The sequence below is a fragment of the Cyprinodon tularosa genome, unplaced genomic scaffold (genome assembly GCF_016077235.1).
Source record: "Cyprinodon tularosa strain WSP-4 unplaced genomic scaffold, ASM1607723v1 ctg852, whole genome shotgun sequence".
In the NCBI taxonomy this organism is placed as follows: domain Eukaryota; kingdom Metazoa; phylum Chordata; class Actinopteri; order Cyprinodontiformes; family Cyprinodontidae; genus Cyprinodon; species Cyprinodon tularosa.
This window is the reverse complement of record NW_024039621.1, coordinates 22,187-44,123: the sequence shown is the minus strand read 5'-3', so window position 1 is coordinate 44,123 and position 21,937 is coordinate 22,187. Positions and strand designations below refer to the sequence as shown.

The following is a 21,937-nucleotide window of genomic DNA, read 5'->3' as shown; positions in this document are numbered from 1 at the left end:
AAAAGAAAATGCCTGTTTTATTATCTTTTAAAATTAAACGGCACTAATACTTATTTGTATACCACCCCTCCATACCTTTGTATTGCTCCGATAATACTAGTATCATGTGCTTTGTCTGAATGGAAAGGCAAATCATCTGTAACATGTAGTGGCTTTTCTATATATTTGCATCAATGTAACTGTAATTTTGCACAATAGTTGTAAAACATATGGAGGAAAAAAAAAATTAACAACCAAGTTTTTCAGGGCTGTAGGCTCTGCAGCGTTTGTCCAACAGGTTGTGCTCCTACTGTATGAGGAAAAGCAAAGAGCTGACATGCAGCCACTCTCTGTTTCAATAAGTTTACCATCTGCTTAACAGAGCTGTTGCAGTATTTAGTATCTATTCTATTAATACTTTCAGAATTGGGATTTCAAGATTTTAAAACAGAGTTTAGTATTATTCCAATAAATCCAAAAGAAATATCAGCCAAAACTGATTTTACTGAATAATCATCAAGGAGCACAACGATAGATGATGAACAAATTATAACCAAAGTCTTTTAATGTCACTGTATGGTTACAGCTTTTTTTATACAGGCAGTACTCATCCAATTTATCAGAGAAACAAAGCAAACTAAACACTTTTAAACTGAAGCTCTGATCACAATGTGTTAAGCACCTGGCTCAACTGCAGCTAAGCCAGATTACAAACCAGGTGGCCGCTGGAGAATATATGCAGAGCACAAACAAATGCTAAACAAGTAAGCTCCCTCTGTGCTCAGGTGCGTGGCTCAGTGTATCTTTTGGTGACATGGTTTTCCCTTTATGGACATGTATTTACAAAAAATACAAGTTTATATTTAATAACTGCACTGATTGCTTGTTTTTGCATATGTCTGTGTATACTCAGCATAGTCTGCTATCCAAACCATTCAGAGTCTCCTTATTGTTTTATAGATCTACTCTTCTGTCTTCGCTTAACATTTGAAAAATACAAAAATTCTCAACCCTCAAATTATATTTTTTAAGTGATTGCATGAATGAGAAATAACTAATTGCACTTTTATTTATTTATTTTTTTGTCAATTTAATTTTCTCTTTAATTATTGAGAATGTATTCAATTTTGTATATATTTTTACTTGTCAGTTTGTCCTCTATTGAACCAGGCCTATGATTTTTAAGAGATTTGTTGTAAAACTTTTATCAGAACAACTTTTTTTTTTCCAATTAGTAATATTTCAAATTTAAGAAAGCTGCTATTTGCAATTTCAGGTGGTTATATATGCCATTATCTCTTCTACCTTATTGTATTTTCATTAATATTTATTTATATTAACTGAAACAGTACTCATAATCCCTAGAACACATTTTCCTGTCGGTCTCATGCTATAATTTGTATTTTATTAATGATATAATTTGATGTTCTCCTCATCCAAAGTTACATGCATGTGTTTTCCACAGAAATTCGCCCAGCAGGGATACTCTGGGGGCATCTAAAAGAAGGTAACATTCAAAACGTTTATTTCACATATTTCATTTTGTTCTTTTTAAAATTAAATCTCATTCCAGATATGATCACATTTAAAATCTCTAAAACAATTTCTGATTATATTCCAAAGAAAATATGATTGGTTTTCAAAATTGAATTTGTAAAGTTTCAGTAGTTACTGCATATAATCAATATTAGCGTAATCTGCTTTATCAGTTTCATTTTTTTATCATTACTGTAAGTTTTGGAATGTGATGGAATTCAAAAATATGAGCTCTAGATACCTGGTTGCTTTATTGAGTGTTGTATGAAAGTATTAATTTAAATTATATTTTTTTGTTTTAATAAAGGCTCAGAGAGATTCACGAATTACTACAACAGCATCATCAACATTTAAGGTTGTTATTAATTTTTTTTTAAATTAAAATTGAATATTCTTTGAAGAGAATGAATGTAAATAAATTACCTGTAGTAAATTTTAGAAAGTATAATCTAGATGGTATATTCTGTATTAATTCAGTTGTAATTATGTATTTCTAACTTAACAGATCATTTTTGGATCAAGAAACTGAGAATCTGGCTACAGTTAAAGAAAGGTATTATACAAATGTTCCTCTTAGTTCTTAAGAATGAGTTCCCCATTTTGTTTTTATATAAGCTTAGTCCTTTGCATAAGCTGCTGCATAACCTTAACCTTGAGGTCCTGGTTGACTGGCCTTTTCAGCGTGCAGTCAAGATCTCCTTCTAAATAACTGTTTATTTGACTCAAGTGTGTTAAAGCAGAGACACAGACCCTGCTTACACATTTTAAATACATGCTCTGTTCGAAAAACCTAGGACGCGTCCTTAGAAGGCCAGATTCGAAGGGCGATTACGTCATAGCACGGCGCCGAGGTCTGGTCGGATTCCAAGAGTCCTCGTTATGCGGCCTTAAAATGCGTCCTTCTTTTTGCCCGATTTGAAGGATGAGTCCGATGTATCCTTGGTATCCTTGGATATCCCAGGATTCATTGCGAGACCAAGCAAGCCGGCTGTTCCGTGATCAGAGGAAAGGTTACTTGGCGCTGAACAGTGGTGAAAATTGGAAGTTCAGTTTAATATAATACAAGTCAGTGAATAGTTTCGTCTGAGATTAATGAAAATTGTTGTTTTAATGGTTATTGTGTCAGATATGTGGCGGTAATGTTTGATTTATCTAAAGGTTTCTATCTGTTACTGGTTAAATGGGTTTGACTGTAATTTAAGGACAGATTCTAATATATCTGCAGTGTGGGGACTATAAATCTGATAGGAGTTTTTATCTTTTTATTGCTGTTTTGCACAATATGTTTAACCAAGTATTTTTTGTTGTTGAATATTAGAGATTTTGCAGATATATTTTTTATACATACATTGTTTAGATTTACTTTTATCTTTCTACCCCTTTTATAGAATAGAATAGAAAATCCCTTTATTGTCCCACAATGGGCAAATTTACAGCAGCAGAAAGATTACTGAAAATGGTCACACAAATGTGGACCTTAGAAAAATGTATAAGAATAATATAATAGGGAAGAGTTAGAAAAAAATACAATTCTGTAAAGTGCTTTAACAATATAAAACTGGAGAATAAATAACCAATATGCAGCTATGGACATTTTTACAGTAATGGATATTTGAAAATTACGGAGCCCCTCTGATGACATGGTCAAAAAAATTTTTTAGTTGTGGCCACGAAGTAGTATTTCGTGCGCACGAAATACTACTTCGTGGCCATGCAATAAGTATAACGTGCGCACGAAACACTACTTCGTGGCTTTTTTTTTTGACCATGTCATCAGATTAATATCACTTCATTAATATCATTCCTGGACAACTGGGTAAGCAAATGGAGCGCGCCTTCTCTAAGGTCTACGACGCGCTCGATTTGCTTACCCAGTTGTCCATGAATGATATTAATATTATTAATAAGTATTTTGTGCTCAAGTTAAACTTATTGTATGGCCACGAAATACTACATCGTGGCCACAATTCAAAACTTTTTTTGACCATGTCATCAGAGGGGCTCCGTAGCAAATAGCAGCAACATCAGAGATGTGCAAAATGACAGCAGCGTGTTATTTAACTGACTAAAGTTTCTATCATTACATTTGGTTTTATTTGTTCCTGCTCCCGGTGGTTGGAACATTTATTCCACTCTGGATTCTTGTTAATGTAGTCTTTGTTCACGTTACAATAAAAAAGAAATAAATAAACAAACAGTTTTGAAAACCTTGGTATTCATTCTTTTCATGTTTTATGTTTCAACTTTCACGGTTGCTAAGCAACAGAGCTTAAGGCGGTAAAACCCGCCGAAGGATAGACCTGTTCGAATTCACAGCCAAAACACTTCCGGTCTCCTTATTTTCGAGGACTTAGAAGGATCCAGTCTAGGTAGACCGGGTCCTTGGAGGATGTGGCCCAGGTTTTCGAACAGAGCCACAGGCTCTGAACCAGACTTTGGCTTAATGTCAGTGGGTTTAATATGAGGGTTTAGTGGTTAGGGCATGGATATATATATATATATATATATATATATATATATATATATATATATATATATATATATATGAAATTGTCCAGAGAGCTGTTCCAAATGAAATTTCTTTTTGTTTTACACAGCTGTAAACAAAACAAATAAATCTGTCTAAGTCTAATATATGGCTGTGTGTGTGTGGTTCTTAACCCACTGAGCTAACTTTTCGTTCTATTTTTCAAAAGTTTTAAACAGATAATAGCCCTTCAACGACAACAGCATGAATTGATAAGGTTTGTTTTTTTCATATTATATTTCTAAAATTGTGTGTGACAGATTTTGAACCAGGGTTTTAGTTAATTGAATCTTTGTAAACATTGTGGATTTTACTTAAAAGATCTGCTCTGGAAGAAGAGTTAAAGCAACAAAGATCAAGGTAAGAACTAAGAGCTATGAAGAGATAGTTTTATGATTAATAAAAACTTCCAGTCAAAGTAAGGTATGGATTGGACAAATTTTCATTTCATAACAATGTTAAGTGCACTGAAATAAAATGCTGTTTTTATAATATGGCATAACAGAGCCACACTCTTTCTATCACACTCACAAACAACGTTTAGGATAAAGAGCCTTTCCACTAAACGCTCATCGATGTGCAAATAGAGCCTACAACCCTCCAATTGCAAGATGACAGTTAATTCCACTGAGGCACGGTCACCCACAGAAGTAGCAGCAAATATTTAACTGGTAGTCTATATATTACCTAAGATTATTTCAGATTTTGTTTTTCAAATACAAAAACCACCAAATGCTAAATCATTCAAACTGAAATAAAAAAATTGGGCTTAAAGTAGTCATTTTCATAAAAAAAAAAAAAAAAAAAAATCCTCAGAAGTATAGACCTGTAACAGATTAAGTTGCCCCATATGTATTGTCATCAGCAGTGTTAAAAAAGAATAACTCTAAGACTTTCTTAGAATTTGAAAAAAAAAAAAATAATTGTATTTCTTTGAACTATTTTTTCAGACCATCATGCTTCAGCAGAATATTAAGATGGCTGATTAGGTTTTTTACCTGTGCCTGGAATGGGAGCCAAAACCAAAATAACAGGTAATGTATGCTTGCAGGTGCTGCATTTAAAATACATTATTTATATTTATACATTATTTTTGTTTGTTTGTTTATTTGTTTTGTTTTTAATGTGCTTCAAGTTTCTGTCTGAATTGTTCACAACCACAATGCAACCCGCATGTGCACAGGAATGTCTCACAGCTTAGAAATGTTTATAAAAGAAATAATGGATGTCACTGTTACTTGTTATGCAATTATTTTATATTCAACCCCCTGGTAGCAAACATGTTATTTAATCAAATAACTTTCCCAACTTTTAGGCATTATGTACAAGAGAGTGTGAAGCTTTAATTCTAAAGCTAGGCAAAGAAACATTGGCATGTTCATTGTTTGAGTCCCAAGGTTCTTTGTTGTTCCTCTGCCTTTGCAGTCAGAGAGTGAAACATTCTCCCAGTGTCTTAATGTTCAAATAGAAACACATACTTATAGTTTCTAATTTGATAGTATCTACAAAATTAAATACATCACAAATGTAAAAATGTGCAGCATTTTGTTGTTTATAGCATAAAATAATTCACTAAGATAGCAGACGACGTAAAATTCCTCATTCGGTCACAAATGAGGAATTTACTAAGGGATGCCCTGACGTCACTTCAGTCAGGAAGAAGACATTTTTTCATAGCATGTCAATATTTATTCACCTTTGTGATGCAGTTTTTATCCTTTAATAAAGACAAATACGAAGCAATCAGTCATAGAGGTTTTATTAATGCTCCCTGGTTTAATCACCGCTGCTAAATGATCTTTGATTGAATGCAGAGCTGGTGGCAGCTGGGGATCGCTACAAGCACCCAGCATACCTTAAAATTCTCTCGATTTAATTACTTGGAGCATTTTTAGTGCAATTTAGACCAGCCATATAGAAAAAACAAAGGATAATCTACAATCAAACACGATAAAACCACTCTAGACGCACTCTTTTCTATTTTACCTTTAACACCGGGAGTGCGTTCAATTTCCTACTTACGCATAAACATCAAGCTAAGAATTTTTAAAGAAAGTAGAAAATGCATACAGACACTCCTAAACAGGATGGAGCAATACTGTGTAAACCCCTACAGATAAAAAGATTATTTCACAGGAAAATTGCATATTTGAGGCTGGACTACTAAATACCACCCTGCCAAAAGAATGAAGTCATTTAAATTCTTCTGTATATCTGCTGGTCGTTTAATGCTGTTTTGGGACAATCCCTCGTTTGAGCATTGATGCAAAAAAACAACCCACAAATAAACTGAAGCCAAGCAATAAAATTAAGCCAAACTAACTTGTCTCTATGTGTCTTTCAACCAGAGCAATTGATTACCATCATAAGATAAGGTAAGACCCTGAGTGATTTAATATCTACAAGACTATGAAATAGATATAAGTACTTGCAAAGAACAACCAACCAACAGGATGTAAAACTATAAATTGGTAAAAATAAAGGAGTATTGGGTAACACTTTCTCTTTTTTACTGCCTGAAATTGACTGCTAATTTACATATTTGTCATTATTGATGTGTTATTACCTCCACTAATAATCAGATTTTATACATTGGGTTGGTCCAAAAAAATTTTTGCAAAGCACCACGTGTTGCATTATTTCATTGAAAGGATATCATTTGTTTTTTTTGTTTTTTTTTGTATTGTTATTCCTTTGAATTTACAGATCTAATCTGGACCAAGAAAATGAGGATCTGAAGTCACTTAATCAAAGGTAATTTCAATTAGGTGATCTGACATCTAAATAATAAAATTCTGATGATAAACCTTAAAAACATCTATCAGAACTGTTTCTTTAGATGGAAAGGTTGGAGGATAGAAGGGGACAGTAGGACCTACAGGCACTTCTAAGGAGAGCTGCAATAGTGGATTCAGTCAAAAAGACTTCTAGAAAATAGTGGCTTAAATTTGGTTTAGACAGACCCACATTTAGGTTAATGGATGAATGTGTACTTTATGAGGCAGATAAGAGTAGTGCATGCAAATAATTCAGGTCTACTTTGCACAGTTTCTATTGTTTATTTTCCAACTAGATGCCTTCCTATTGTAAAAAAAACCTGTTATCCCATGAGGACGGTGTCCATTACTTTTTAAAATTCAGTCTGGGTATGACCCTTCTAATTTTCAATCTGGCTAACTTTGATTTAGGTCTGATAACCTAAAAAAAATAACCCAGCCAGATCTTTAAATAGAAAATAATGTATTGAAGTGTGATATGCAAACCTATCTTCTCTTCAACACAGTTAGATCACTACATTGTTTATGTTAAATAAATACAGTAAACTAATGGCATTTTTTATATATATTTTATTTCTATGTACAGTATGTTTAAGCTCATTGATCAAAAGCTTTGAGATTCTCTTTCCTTTTTCAACATGCATCTCTTCAGATAGATTTACTTAAACATCAAATTAAGGGCAGATTTTTATTGTTAGGTTCTGGAAAAAGGGTTTAAAAACAATCTAGACATAGGGTAAAATAATTTAGAAAAATGTTTTGGAGACAGGGCTTTATTGGTTAGGGAATTTGTGAGAGCGAGAGAGGATAAAAAACATACAGTGCATGTTTTATATGGAGGTGTTGGGAAGCAGAATACAGAAATTGTTAACAGATGTAATAAAGGAAAATATTCGATAATATAGAGTGACAGAAGAAGAAGATGGGGAAGGGTGCAAGAAGATTATCTGTTGTGGTGAACTGCGATGTTAGCAGCTGATAAAGAACTAAAGTGATTCACAAAACAACATCTGTAAACATGATCAAAATGTATGAAAACCTTTATTTTCTCAGCAATATAGATAAACTGTTTAATATCTAACAAAAAAATTTTTTTCTACATCAAAAGTGTTGGACAGATTATCCAAATCCAGCAGGAAGAAAATGATCACCTCAGGTATGTCTTGTTTTAGTGTTAAATTTTAGATTAACAGCAACAGTTATTGGGTTTTCATTGTAAGTTCAACAAATTAAATCAATAGACCAGACTGTGATGATTGTTTATTCTTACAGTCTGATTTATGAAATGATTTTGAGTCATTTTCATGCCGTTGTTTTTTTTACATCACAGATCTACTTTCGAATGTGATGGAAAACAGCAAAGGTATTGTTGGCAAAATCAGCATAAGACTAAAATTATATCTGCAATGTTTTGTTTTCACAAACTGTTTAGAGTTTTTAGAAGTAAAAATGTTTCACATTACAATATATCCTAACTCTTTTCAGGGAAGCTCCATATTTTCAGTACAATGTACAGTGAGGAAAATAAGTATTTTACCACCTTCTCCCCGAAATTCCACATCCTCCATATCTGTTCCACTCCAGAAACGCCTACAGAATCTGCTGCGCATCCTGTCTTGCTCCACTCTGAATTCCTTGGAGCTCGAGGAGATCATGCGTTTCATTATGATTTGTTAATTCATTGGAGCAAAACATGAGGTTGCATGCAGTTTCTACCCAAACCTTTTCTTTTCATTGTGGGTCTTTGTAACCGGGATAACTAGGATCATACAAAATTGGTTTGTTCTCTACTTCCAAAATCTGTATCTCTTCATCCATGCCTGCGTTAAGAATTTCCTTTTGAAGTTGTGAGATCCGCTCTTGGAAGTTGTTTAGAGTGGATTTGCTGAAACTTTTAAGCCTGTCAGTAAAAAATAAGTATTTTGATCGAGATGAGCAATCTGCTTCCTGGTATCTTGAAGTACTAATAGTTGCATCCAATAATTAAATGAAACGGTTTTTGGGAATATAGAGGAATTATGCTGTAATTTAGAGTTCCTAAGCAGGTATTACCCCATTTTACTTTGACAAATCTTCTCAAAGTTCTTTTCCTGTTTGGTGCGATTGCAGTTGCGGATCTTGACCTGATCAGCTTCCAAAAGACTGGAGCGGAGCAAAAAATAGCTTGGCTCCATATTTTGACGTGGTGGATGGAGAAGACTGTCATGATTTTATCTAAGGCTCGGACCCACATTCAGTGAAACCAAACAGAGAGACACGGATGAAAAGTTTGACGGATTTTATTAAAGATGTTAAGCTCGGTGCAGAGTTTCCCTGAACTCTGCTCAGCCGGAAATGGAAGGCGAGGGGAAGACAGACTAGTTAGTTCAGGCTCAGTGGGAAATTTGATTCGTTGTAGCAGTAACATGAAAATGAATTATTAAAAAATCATTCATTGTAATTTTTATTTTTTATTGGATTATGTCTCTCACAGTGGACATACGCCTAAAATGAAAATGTCAGACCCCTCCAGGATTTATGAGTGGGAGAACTTATAACACTGCAGAGTGTTCAGTCACTTATTTTTCTCACTATACCATATAGTATGATTGGTAAAACAGCCTGTTCAATATTCAAGATATTAAAATGTAAATTTGTTTCTGTAACTTCATCACCAAATGAAGCACATTATAGAGTTAAATTACAGGTTAATATCTTAATTAGTTTTTTTCCATTAGTTACAATAAGTCTACAGCAAATCAAACCCTGTCATTTAGCATTCGATTATTATACCTGAAAAAATTATTTCATACAGGGCTTGATTAGAAACACATAAAATTCCTTTAGAAAATTCTTACGTGTATCCTATTTTTTTCATTAAGACTGTGAGGATACTTTCATAATAATATTTTGGCAACAGATGTACAAACCCTAAGTTACAAAAATACAAAAAAAAATCATAAATATAAAAGTAAAAAAAAATGTAAAATGTTTTATATATTTTTTTGAAATATACAAAGTGAATTTCATAACGGTTTAGAATATCGATATTCATTCATCAAAAATAGCTTGATAATTAAAATGGCTTCAGCTGATACAGAATCTCGAAATAAAAATGTATTTTATTTTATTTTACAGGAGAGATCCATCAGATTCGATTTCACTCCAACAAAGGTAATCTCCATCTACTGTACTGATGTTGTTTTTTTTCTTTAATATCAATAGAGAGAGCAAAAAATTATATTTGATCAAAACAGCTCTAAGATGCAATTTAGACTAAACTTACATTTTGGATTTTTGTTCAGAATACAAAGGATGGAAGACTTTCAGAAACATGTCAAGCTCATGTAAGTATCTTACTTAAAATGTATTAATATTTAAAATATTTAATTTTCACTCCATCCAAACAGTGACAAATTAAGCAGGACTAATCCTGGTGATCTGTTTCTGAGGTTACTGACTACTGAATCTGCATGTTATGCATTAATTCAGTGTGATTCAGTGTATGTTACTATGATGTTTGTTACCTCACAGGTCCTATCTGAAAGACAAAGATGAAAAAGTGAAACTCTTAGTGAAAAGGTAAGTACATTATGCTATTTATTTTGATATATATATATATATATATATATATATATATATATATATATATATATATATATATATATATATATATTATTTTGTGTGTGAAAAATGTTAGTTCAAATAAACCTCTCAGTTCTCCATTAATGGTTTGAAAGTAGGAGAGTTTCATATGGTGTTTACCAAGGAGAGTGGCGGACATCGTTTATCCCTGTACACTTGTACAAAAAATAGACTTTAAACTTCCTCAACGGGCGTGTATCTCTTCAGTCATGTCCAAAGAAAATTTAAGGTTAGATCGCCAGATGCTTCAAAAAACACAAAAAAATAAGTAATTAAATTGTTTTTTTGTTTTATCCGTTAAGGTAGTTTGAAGTCCATTTTTCGTACAAAACTAAAGGGATAAACAGGTATTGACTATGGGTATGCTGGTCTGACCAGGTATGCTTATCTGACAGAACAGCGGCCTAGTAGTTCGGGCATTGCGCTTGGATCACAGAGGTTTAGAGTTTAAGTCCCACTCCCATTGACAGCCACTCTGGTTCCCTGAGCAAGATTCTTAACCAACACACGCTTCCCGGGCGCCACACAGTGGCAGCCCACTGCTCGTTGCTTTGAACTTTCAGTTCCAGGCTTATAGAGTCGCACAAATAAAAGCTTGTTTATGGTTTAGAAAACATGCAACTTGAACCAACAAAAGCAGGTCCATTCCTTACTTATGGGAGTCGTGGTCATCTCACCTGGTCAGCCAGGCCAGCAATGACCCTAACGACTCCGTTTTTAGAGGCATGGGCCAGTATCGGGTTTCGCAGTTTTTTAACTTTGTTGAAACTTAATAAGCATAAAAGTTGCATATAAGTTGCTTTTGTGATTAATGCATAAATAAATGTAAATGGAAAATAAAAAAAATAAGTTTTACAAATAACGTAAAAATTTTATTCCATCCATCCATCCATCCATCCATCCATCCATCCATCCATCCATCCATCCATCCATCCATCCATCCTCCTCCGCTTATCTGTGGTCAGGTCGCGGGGGCAGCAGCTTAAGAAGGCAGGCCCAGACTTTCCTCTCCCCAGCAACTTCTTCCAGCTCTTCAGGAGGAACCCCAAGGCGTTCCCAAGCCAGCCGAGAAACATAGTCTCTCCAGCGTGTCCTGGGTCTTCCCCGGGGCCTCCCCCTGGTGGTACGTGCCCGAAAACCTCACCAGGGAGGCGTCCAGGAGGCATCCTAACCAGATGCCCGAGCCACCTCAACTGGCTCCTCTCGACGTGGAGGAGCAGCGGCTCTACTCCGAGTCCCTCCCGGATGACCGAGCTTCTCACACTATCTCTAAGGGAGAGCCCAGCCAACCTACGGAGGAAACCCATTTCGGCCGCTTGTGTCCGCGATCTCGTTCTTTCGGTCATGACCCAGAGTTCATGACCATAGATGAGGGTAGGAACGTAGATCAACCGGTAAATCGAGAGCTTCGCTTTTTGACTCAGCTCTCTCTACACCACGACGGACCGGTACAGCGCCCGCTTCACGGCAGACGCTGCACCAATCTGCCTCTCATCTTTAAAATGTATTATCCAGATTCACAATAAACATGTAATCAAATATCATTCATCTGCTTTTTCTGTAAGGCTTAAACAGTTTGAACGGAATGAAGCTAATAGGTAAGCATTTTTCTGTTTATTTATTTTTTAACCTTTTGCTAAAATAAACAAGATCTGTTTTTGAGGCTAAAGTGGACCAAGAATGGGCATTTTCATGCATGTATTCCTCTTTAAAATGAAGTGACTTTAAATAGTGGCACAAACATCTCAGGATTAGTCAGTTAACATTACTTTAATATATGAAAAAAACAATTGTGTGTTTATCACTCTTATTAAAGGTTTAATATTATGTCATACAACTTACATGATTTCATTTAATAGGGTTCTGATTTCACAAAACGTACTTTTTTAATATCATACCTTTGTAGCAATGGCATCCAGCTCTGGATGAGATCGTTCATCAAAGTACAAGGAGCTGCAATGGACTTACTTAGAACATAAAAACGTTTTTAAATCATTTATATTTCAGCTTATCTTCATTTTTACAACTGTTCATGTAGAAATACAATTAAAAATGCATAGATTCTGTAATAGAAAAAAACACTGACTGTCAGGCAGCATACATTTTTTTGAACTATTTAAAGAGTAGGAACAGTTATAGAGAAGATGTGTCCCAAAGAGTTGTCTGCATCTGTTACGACAGAGACAAACCCCTCTCTTTTAGCACAATTGTTGACCCACCTGCAACCATCTACAAAGGGGCAAACTAGAAATATGCCATCAGCTATGTGATAGAGTGTTTATTGTGTCTAACAGTTAAGTCCTTTACCAAGAAGGAAACAGAGATAATCCATGATTAGTTTAGTTAAAGGGAAAAACAAGAAGGAATATTGAGTCTATTCCTCCTTGGATTTTCTTTGAATGGAAGTTGGTTGCTCCAGTCCAAAGATCTTCATACAGAATTTTAGGGCTAGAAATATGAGATGTAAAAGTTTGGTTCTTTAAAGTTGGGTCCAGCATTGGAAACTTTTTTGCAGAATAAATTTTCTGCACCAACTATCAAAAACAGGAAAGTTTTATAAATAACAAGCTATTTTAGTATGTTGTTATTTACACTAAATGAAAGTTTACCTTTAGGTGGCCCTTTTTATGCTTCAATCTGCCAAAAAAAAAAACATTCATGTAAATATGTAATGTTTATTCTTCCACCTACCCTCCAAAAAATATGAAATACACAAATCATGTTTCCTATTACATTACATATTAAATCTAATATTACCTGTTATGATATTCATCAATATCATCCTTTTTTTTTTTTTTTTTTTTTTGAAAATGGCACATTGGGAAAGAGAAAAATCCAACCAGTAACGTTTTACGAAAATTTATTCCACAGATTTTCTCCAGAAGAAGGGGATGAAAAACAGAGTTTACTCAGCTCAAGGTATGCACATATAAACATGATATAAAAACCACAATTATCAAATGCAGGAAATAAAAATCTTTATATTTTTAAACCTTAAAGTCGTAGCGAAATCATATTTAAATGTCAAATCATTCTGGCTTAAACGTGTATATAAATGTACTCTTTATTAGAAATTTAGGAAATTTGTTTTCTTTTTACAAATCCTGTCTTAAAATCTGTTTGATCTTTTTTCCCGTCATCTTATGTACGCCAGTTAGTTAGACGTCAGTCTGGACACCTAAATTCGGCCAATCATATATCAAAGGTCATCTGTCAATCAATTTTTTTCAGTTGTGGCAGCACGAGAGGGTGAAGCTGCTACTCTGCCCTTCAAAGCAGGGTAGCCAGCGGGTGTCACAGCGCCACCTTGGGAATTGCGCCCAAGGAAATAGATTGGTTTGTACCCAAGGGGAACAAGACTTCTTTTAATGCAAAAAAATAATTTTATTATTTTCTCTCTTTAAAAACAACCAGTAAAATTCAAGGAGCACGATAGGAAAGGGAGTGCAGTGCTGGGGCCTACCAGCAAGGGGGAGGGCAGTCCAAATGTGGAAACTGGGCATAAACAAATTAATAAATCAAAATAAATCACCCCAAGCACTTGTGAATAAACACTCAATCCGTGAAGAAACCCCAACACCGGTCACTCGCACAGCACACTGGTCCAGTCCCTCTGGATGCCCCCCCCACTGCCTTCAGCTCCCAGCCTGGAAACAAAAGGGTGGGGTTGAACAAAGCAAATACGAAACAGAAAGAAAGAAACTACAATTTACACATGGGTGCTAAAATGAGGTTACCCTCTGATAAAGCCAGTTATTAAAATCAGCAGTTTGATCAAATGGTCTAAAAAAAACCCACAGCAGTCACACCCAGCCAAGCTGGAGGCAAAACAAAGCAAATACAAAGCAAAAACAAAGCAGCAGGGCTTCCAGCGAGCGTCAGCAGCTTCAGACCAGAGCTGGATGACTCCACCTCAACCAGAGAGCCTCTTCCGGCCCCACAGCAGGAGGATCCACTTGTCAATACAAGCTATGTACAAATAATTGTTATTTTGTGATGGTGAACTGCATGGGTGCAGAACAATACAGGTACATACCCTTTTTATGTTGCCAAGTAGCATTGGGAGGGTAAATTACTGCCACATCCCAGTATAGTCAGGAGGCTTCAGGCAGCTTCTGTATTTAAACAACTTGAATTAGCCAACTCAAATTGAGATTTTTACAGAAAGAGAAACATTACTTACTATTTCAGCTTTTGAGTTTGACCACTGCAAATTAACCAAGAAGACATTCAACTGAATTGTGACCAAATACAGGCATGAAGAGAGAAGGCTAGGGAGTCTGCCTTTATGCTCCCACCCACTCAGGTGATTAGGTGCCAGGTGTCTTCAATCCTGAAGCAGGCTTCATCCTGCTACACAGTCATAGCACCTTGATTCAAATGTTGCAGCTAATATACACAACGGTTGAAATTAGAATCATTTCCTTTCCCATTGAGTTCCGTCCCAGTGTTCACGGGGAAAGACATCTGTGTCTTCGGCAGGCGTAGAGCTAACAGAACTGTCAGCGTTGTGAGGCAAGGGCTCAAACATGTACGGCTGTAAGCCTTCTACACCAAACCAAGCTTCTGCCGCCCTGGCGTCCTCTTCCATAAGAACTTCGTCTTCCATAACAACTTCGTCCCCAACTTCCTTTCCTCCTGTAAATAAAAAATGTATGACGGAGGAGACTCATCCACGCCCTCCGGTACTAAACTCTCTTCCTCTTGCATGTTTCCGCTGTCCACAGTGTTCCTTGGAAGTGTCGTTGCTAAGTGCTATTTGGTCCCAATGTAATTTCCCATTGGGAACCTATTAGCACTAAGTTGCTAACTGGTTATCAACGAGGCTTCCGAGAAACCGGCCACAACCAAACTTGCTTGCGAACCTTCCGCCACAACAATCCCGCCCCCTTGATAATCGACTGATTGCATTCATTTTATTCACTTGTGTAAAGTCGTGCACCACTCGGGAGAATTCGGAAATGCAACGGTTGGAGCGGCCGTTTACCCTACGACTTTTAAAGTATAGATGCAGAATAACCAACTACATAACTAAACTTGCTGACCAATCTATAGCCAAGTTTATTTTAGTTTAAGTTTCATTATAAACCTGATAAAAGATTTCCAAAATGGTTTAGAGGCATAATTGACAGGTGTAACAGGTGTTCGTCTAAGTTGATTAATTTAACACATCCAGCGACCCACAGGTCAGAAGGGATAAACAACAAACAACTCCTCCACAGGAGGAGACATTTTTATTTGTTGGGAAAAAATTCATTGCACTTTATTTGATCTATTTATCATGAAATGAAAAAAAGAAAGAAAAGATTGTCAGCGTAGCTAAATCTTTCGATTTGTCCGTAGTACTCTTATTGTCATTGAAAAATAAAAAGTGTCCACTTGCATCAAATGTCTGTGCTTGCTGCTTAAACCTGTATTATTTCAACATAACATTTGAGGGCTGTCAAAATCAGTCCAAGGGCCTTAATTGGCCCCCAGGCTGGATTTTGGTCGCAACTGGAACTAAAACAGAAGCCTGTGCGAGATGACACACTATTCAGTTCAGACCATAGTAATTCACCCTAGCATACCTTCTCATACCACAGCGTTTATAGATACCATGAGTGGGCTCTGAAAAAAGAAATTTGAGGAGGTAAATTATTTTCAGATTCTTTCTAGAAGCCCATTCATGCTTTAAATGTGAGGATTATGAGATTAATTAAACAAAAGTATATTTTTAAGGCTGGGAGTCTCTGATATGTTTCAACTTTAATTTTATTACCAAATATGTATACTCTTTAGGGAATAGCTGATTCTGAATGTTAGAATGTTCATATTATTTATGTCTGATACTGAAAAATATTGAAAGAGTGAAGAAAAACAGAAAGTGGGTTAAACCGATGATGTGAGCAGCCAGTTTCTGTTGGCTCTTTTACTTCACTCTGTGAAGATACTGCTCATAAGGATCAACTTACAATTAAAGAGATACTGTAAAAGATGAAACATTTAAACAAAGAAGAACCCTTCCAGAGGATTTTCTTTAGATTTTTCTACCTGCATTATTGAGATGTATATAAAAAGGAACTCTAAATTGAATTTGAAATATTGCACTCTTTTCTGAAGATCATTTCATTGTTATAAAAGTGTTTCAACTGTTATTTAATGTCTTTAGTTTTAGTAATATGTGTTTTTTATTTAACCTTATTCAGCATATTGCTTGTTTTATACAAAACTATATATACTATATTCAAGGTTAAATGCCAGCCAATGTGTTTAATGTACACCACTGATGGATCTAACTAATAACTGTGAACTGTTGATTTTAATCAGAATAAATTATGCAGAAGAGGAATATCAAAGGATGAGGTAAAAACCTTTCTTATTTCATTTCTTTATTTCTAGTGTGTGTTTGGAGCTGGTTTTTAATTCTGTATATTTTACTGCTCAGATCTGCTTTAAATGAAATGGAAAGTGAAAATGAAGCCTTGGAGGGAAGGTACTTTTATTCATAGATGTGAAACATTTTTTTTTTTGCTTTTATAAAAGATAATTTAATTAAATTGTTTATTTATAAAGCTCCAATTCACAACACATGTCAACTCAATGCAATTTCCAGAAACAATTCAACCAGATCATACAGTTAGATTGGTTTCTATCTAAAGAAAACCAGCAAATTGTATAACAGCAATCCCTCAAGTTTAGGGGATTAAAAGAACCTATTTCAAAGAATTGTCCCAAATTTGCCCCAAATAGATCTGTGATGCCAGTGTGTCTAAATGTGTTTGAAAAAAAGCAAATTTTAACATGATATTGCTGAAAAGGAATCAGTGATAGGACATATAATGTGATCTTTTCAAAACTTGAGGCGGTGATAGTGGACTACAGTTTCATGCAAAGATTTACTTCACTGAATAATCAGAGATGAAAACCAGAACAAAGTTAAAGGTTCAAATTCCAAAAACATCTAGAGTACAGACAAAGTGTTGAGTGGACATGAAAACAGAAAGAAACTAGATATAATTATTAGACTCACTTATTTATTTAACTGATGATATTGATAGAAAATGTTGAATTAAAAAAATTAACCCAAATTCTTTTCTACTGTATCTGTTTAAGATAATTAGAATTTTAAAAAAGCTTAATCTTCTGGTATGTAAAAAATAAATAATGCTTTATGAATCTCTGTAATTTTTTGAAGGATTCGGGAGCTGGAATCTAATGAACGAAAGCAACAACAGTTGAGGTAGATGAATTGTAGAACATTGAGCACAAACATTTATTTAGATCATGGTCTCATGTGAAATTAATGTTTTTAGAATCTACAAGTTTTCCTTTAGTTTAGACTGAGCTTCTTTTTTAACACAGATCTCATCTAAGAGACAAGGAAAAGGAAACTGAAGCACTTCAACAAAAGTATGTTACACTTTGATGTTTCTTTTATTTTATTTTTGTAATGACTGTGATCTGATGGGGAATTTCAAGATAAATGCATCTGTGTTGCTTTTATACAGGATAGATGAAATGGGTAGACATCTTCAAATGGCAAGGTAAAAAATTGAGTACTAAATTATCCACTAATTATATTATATATTTATTTTTAGTGAGCTCTTTTTTATTTGTTCATTTTGCTTTGCAGCTATACTCTAACAGAAAAGGAAAAACAAATTGAAGTCCTTCGGAGAAGGTACTTGAATGCATTATTATAAAACTTTAATATCCTTTCCTTTATGGATAGATCAAAAGTTTCAGTGAATTTAAAGAAGCACCAGTTACATTTATTGTTCTTAATAAAATAATGTTACAATTTATTTAAAACTAATTTCAATTGGTTTTATTTCCCTGACAGATCGACTCAAAAAGAAGAGCAAAGGGAAATTGAAGCCTTGCAGCAAAGGTACTTTGTTTTTCAAAAAATCTAATATTAATAAAAGCTCTAAATACTTGATATCAGAAAAAGCTCTTCAGATTCTAAAAGTCAACTGTAACACTTATATTGAATTTTCATACTAAGCTGCTCAGAGTGCATGACAGCATGAAAAATGAAGAACAGAACACATTAAAAAAAGAAAACTAAAGAGTTGAAACTAGAATTATCAATAATGAAGAGAAAAATCTCAAAATGAATGGACCTCTAGTTTGGCTTTTAACATGATTTTAACATGATTTTTGGTTTCGGGTCAAATGAAAAAGCTACACAATGAAAGCATGAAGTGGATTAACAAACTAATTAAATGTAATTGTTTATCAATGAACTCAGCATAATAATCAAGATCGACTAACTGATCTGACTGAGGCCAAAGGTTTTTCAGTCTATCAGTCTTCCTTTAATGAATGATTTTTTTTTTTCCCCACCACAGATCATCTCTAAAATACAGGGAAACTGAAGAACTCAAACAAAGGTAGGGAACATTAATTAAGTCTAACATGTCACAGTAAAATGTAACTAACTTGGGGAGTCAGAGAAATGAAGCTTAAGCAAAAATTCAATCTGGAAGACTCTTATCAGCTTCACCTAAAACACCTGCGATGTTCCTCGTTCAGTTCCAGCCAATCAACTACTGGGGCCGCACCTTCTCCGAATCAGCTTTCAAGATCCCCTTTATTTAGCTCCTGGCCCAGCTTCTCTCCCCCGTATGCAAGCAAAATTTCACCCACCTCCATCCCATGTCCTCTGTCTTTCTCAGATTGTCCTCAGTCACACTCACCCTCCGGCTTATTCCACCACTTGTCATGATTTTATCCAAAGATCTGACCCACATGCAGAAAACCAAACGGAGAGAACAGGGGAAGGTTTAACAGGTTTATTATGAACTGGTAGAGAAGGTCCAGTGCTGCTCTGAACACTGGCGAACCGGGACTGAAAAGTGAAGGGGAAGATCATGCGGTTAGTTCAGGCTCAGAGGGAAATTTGTTTTTCGATTGTAAAAGGAAATAAAGGCAACAGGACTCACGTTTCCAGAAAAGGTGTCTTTCTTTGAATCCAGTAGGTGTGGTTTGTTCCAGTAATAGACTTGCTCGTTGGAGGGTGGACAGAGTTTACCGAGGTTGAGGTGTTTCCTTGAGGAACGGAGCAGCTGACTGCCACTTAGATTTCCTATGGTACTTGAACGGTTTCTTGTAGAAATGAATCCCCAAATGAATGCCCAAACAATCCTAGGGGAAAAGTTTATCCAAACCACCTGTTTGAATCCTTAGCTCAGTTTGACGCTCAGACAATCCTTCCAGGGGGAGAAGGTCCAAAAAATCAAGTTTGCAGGATGACTTCCTGCCGAGAGGCAAAGACAAAAAACAACAAGGTTACGACTCAGGTGACAAAAACTCAGTTTGACTCAACAAAACTCAGCTTGGCTAGAGTACCCAAAACTAGCAAACACTCTGGCGTCGAGGTAGTGACAGTCAGTTTGATGTGCACCACTGATGAATCTAGCTGTAATTGACACTATGCTGATGTTTTCACACAGAATAAATGATGCAGAAGAGCAATATATAAGAAAAAGGTAAACATCTTTCTTTGTTTCCCTCATTCTTATTCCCTTTCTGTTGTTGTGACTTGGTTTTATTCTGTGTATTTTACTTCTCAGATCTGCTCTAAAAGAAAAGGAACAAGAAAATGAAGCCTTGGAGAGAAGGTACATTTATTCTTTGATTTTAAACATAACTTTTTTGAAAATAAAAGTTTATTGTATGTCAAAAAACAATTTCAATATAATACCCTCAGTTTGCACCTTATTACTTATGACATAATGGTGTGTCTAAATCTTGAACAACATCCTGTTTAAACATGATCATGTTTTATTATGTCAGCTACTGATATTCTTCCTATATTCCTTTCTTTTTATGAATGTGTTTTAATTAAATACCTCCAGACTAAAAGTCTCTGTTACTTTCCCACAGCATAAAAGAGATAAATATGCAAGTTCAAAGAACAAGGTAAAAATTTTTCTATTTTATTTTGCTCAACATTATAAATGAATTACACATAATCAGTCATCATATAAAAAATTAATCTGTAAGACTCAGTCCTATTTTTAGAATTTCCTTCCTCCTGTTTGGTCCAAACTATCTATGCAATCCAAGATAATAGTTCTGTTATATATTCTGTGTTTCTTATCCAGATGATTGACTGTTTTATGTGTCACTTGTTTAATCCACATATCAATCTGTTGCTCTTTATGATGTGTTGTTTTCATCCCACAGATCTGAACTTGACACTAAGAATGACGAAAATGAAAAACTTATTCAAAGGTACACAACAGAGCTTGTTCTAATATGTTCTAATTTTTTTTAACTTTTATTTTTATATTACTATTATTATTTTATTCTCTGTATTTGTCAGCTTCAAAAGCCACTATTGCCTCTGTTATTTCCTACAAATAGATACATTTAATGTCATGTTGAATTTATATTTTGTTAGATTTTTTAAATTAATAAAGTCTTGATTTATTTTCTTAAAGAATTCAACAAACTGAAGCCTTTTACCAACAGCACCATCATAAAAAAGAGTAAGTATTTATCTTTTTATTCTTTTATTGTATATCAACATTTAATATCAATAATGTCCTTAAATGCAAACCAACCAGTTTGGAAACATTAATTAGGATTCTGAATCTTAGAATGTTTTATAATTTTTTAGGCATCAAATACTTAAAATTAGTTTAGAAAAAAAAAATCTGTTAAATCGATTATTTGAGCAACCAGTTTCTTATGGGACTCGTTGATTCCACTTTGTAAAGATGCTTCTCATGAGGCTGAACTTACCTGTGAATACTCAGACTGAAGAGGTCCTATGGACAAAAGATGAAACTTTTAAACAAAGAGGAAACCTTCCAGAGGACTTTTACGTTTTTGTTTTTCTACCTGGATTATTGAAATGTATTAGGGCATGCCAAAAACTAAAAAATTAAAGGCTAAATTGAATTTTAAATATCTCAGTTTTTTAATAGGATCAATTCATTGTTGTAGAAAAAATCTCAAACATTATTTAAACTCTTTTTATATAGTAATAGATTTTTTGTTGAACTGATTCAGCATATTGTTTGTTATTTATAATCTAATGATTTTATTAAGTTTAAATGTCAGATATAAACTGCCATTGAGTTTTATATATACAACTGATGGATCTAACAACTCTTTTTACTGAGCTTGCTTTTATTCTGTGTATTTTACTTTTCAGATCTGCTTTAAAAGAAAAGGAAAAGGAAAATCAAGACTTGGAGAGAAGGTACAGTTATTCATAGATGTGAAGCATTTCGATTTGTTTGTATAAAAGTTTAGTGGACTTAACGAAACAAATTCAAAACTTTGAGTGTCATGCAGCAACATTTTTATATTCTTGTCATAACTTTCTCTTACTTTTTCTACTACCGTGGACTCGTGCGCCATACCAAATTCAACAAAAGTTGTTATCTTCAGTAAATTATCCCTATAAACACGATGGATTCCGTCTGTTAACGCAAGTTCATAAGAATTGAAAATCTGCATAATTACTGCCACAATACTTCCATAAAAGGCTGTG

The 21,937-nt window shown here is 34.6% G+C and overlaps 4 long non-coding RNA genes across 4 annotated transcripts; all 4 read left to right on the top strand.

Moving 5' to 3' along the window:
• The first annotated feature begins 1,442 nt into the window (after nt 1–1,442).
• On the top strand, nt 1,443–4,259 carry LOC119775142. The gene is made up of 4 exons (XR_005279613.1): nt 1,443–1,486; nt 1,823–1,870; nt 2,021–2,068; nt 4,212–4,259. It is a non-coding gene; the product is annotated as an uncharacterized LOC119775142 (long non-coding RNA).
• Nucleotides 4,260–7,923: 3,664 nt separating this feature from the next.
• LOC119775141 lies at nt 7,924–10,345 on the top strand. The gene is made up of 5 exons (XR_005279612.1): nt 7,924–7,975; nt 8,150–8,182; nt 9,937–9,972; nt 10,104–10,145; nt 10,333–10,345. It is a non-coding gene; the product is annotated as an uncharacterized LOC119775141 (long non-coding RNA).
• Nucleotides 10,346–17,616: 7,271 nt separating this feature from the next.
• LOC119775146 lies at nt 17,617–17,969 on the top strand. Its single transcript, XR_005279616.1, has 3 exons — nt 17,617–17,665; nt 17,788–17,835; nt 17,934–17,969. It is a non-coding gene; the product is annotated as an uncharacterized LOC119775146 (long non-coding RNA).
• Nucleotides 17,970–19,960: 1,991 nt separating this feature from the next.
• LOC119775143 lies at nt 19,961–21,673 on the top strand. Its single transcript, XR_005279614.1, has 5 exons — nt 19,961–20,051; nt 20,317–20,352; nt 20,620–20,667; nt 20,877–20,924; nt 21,596–21,673. It is a non-coding gene; the product is annotated as an uncharacterized LOC119775143 (long non-coding RNA).
• Nucleotides 21,674–21,937: the final 264 nt, after the last annotated feature.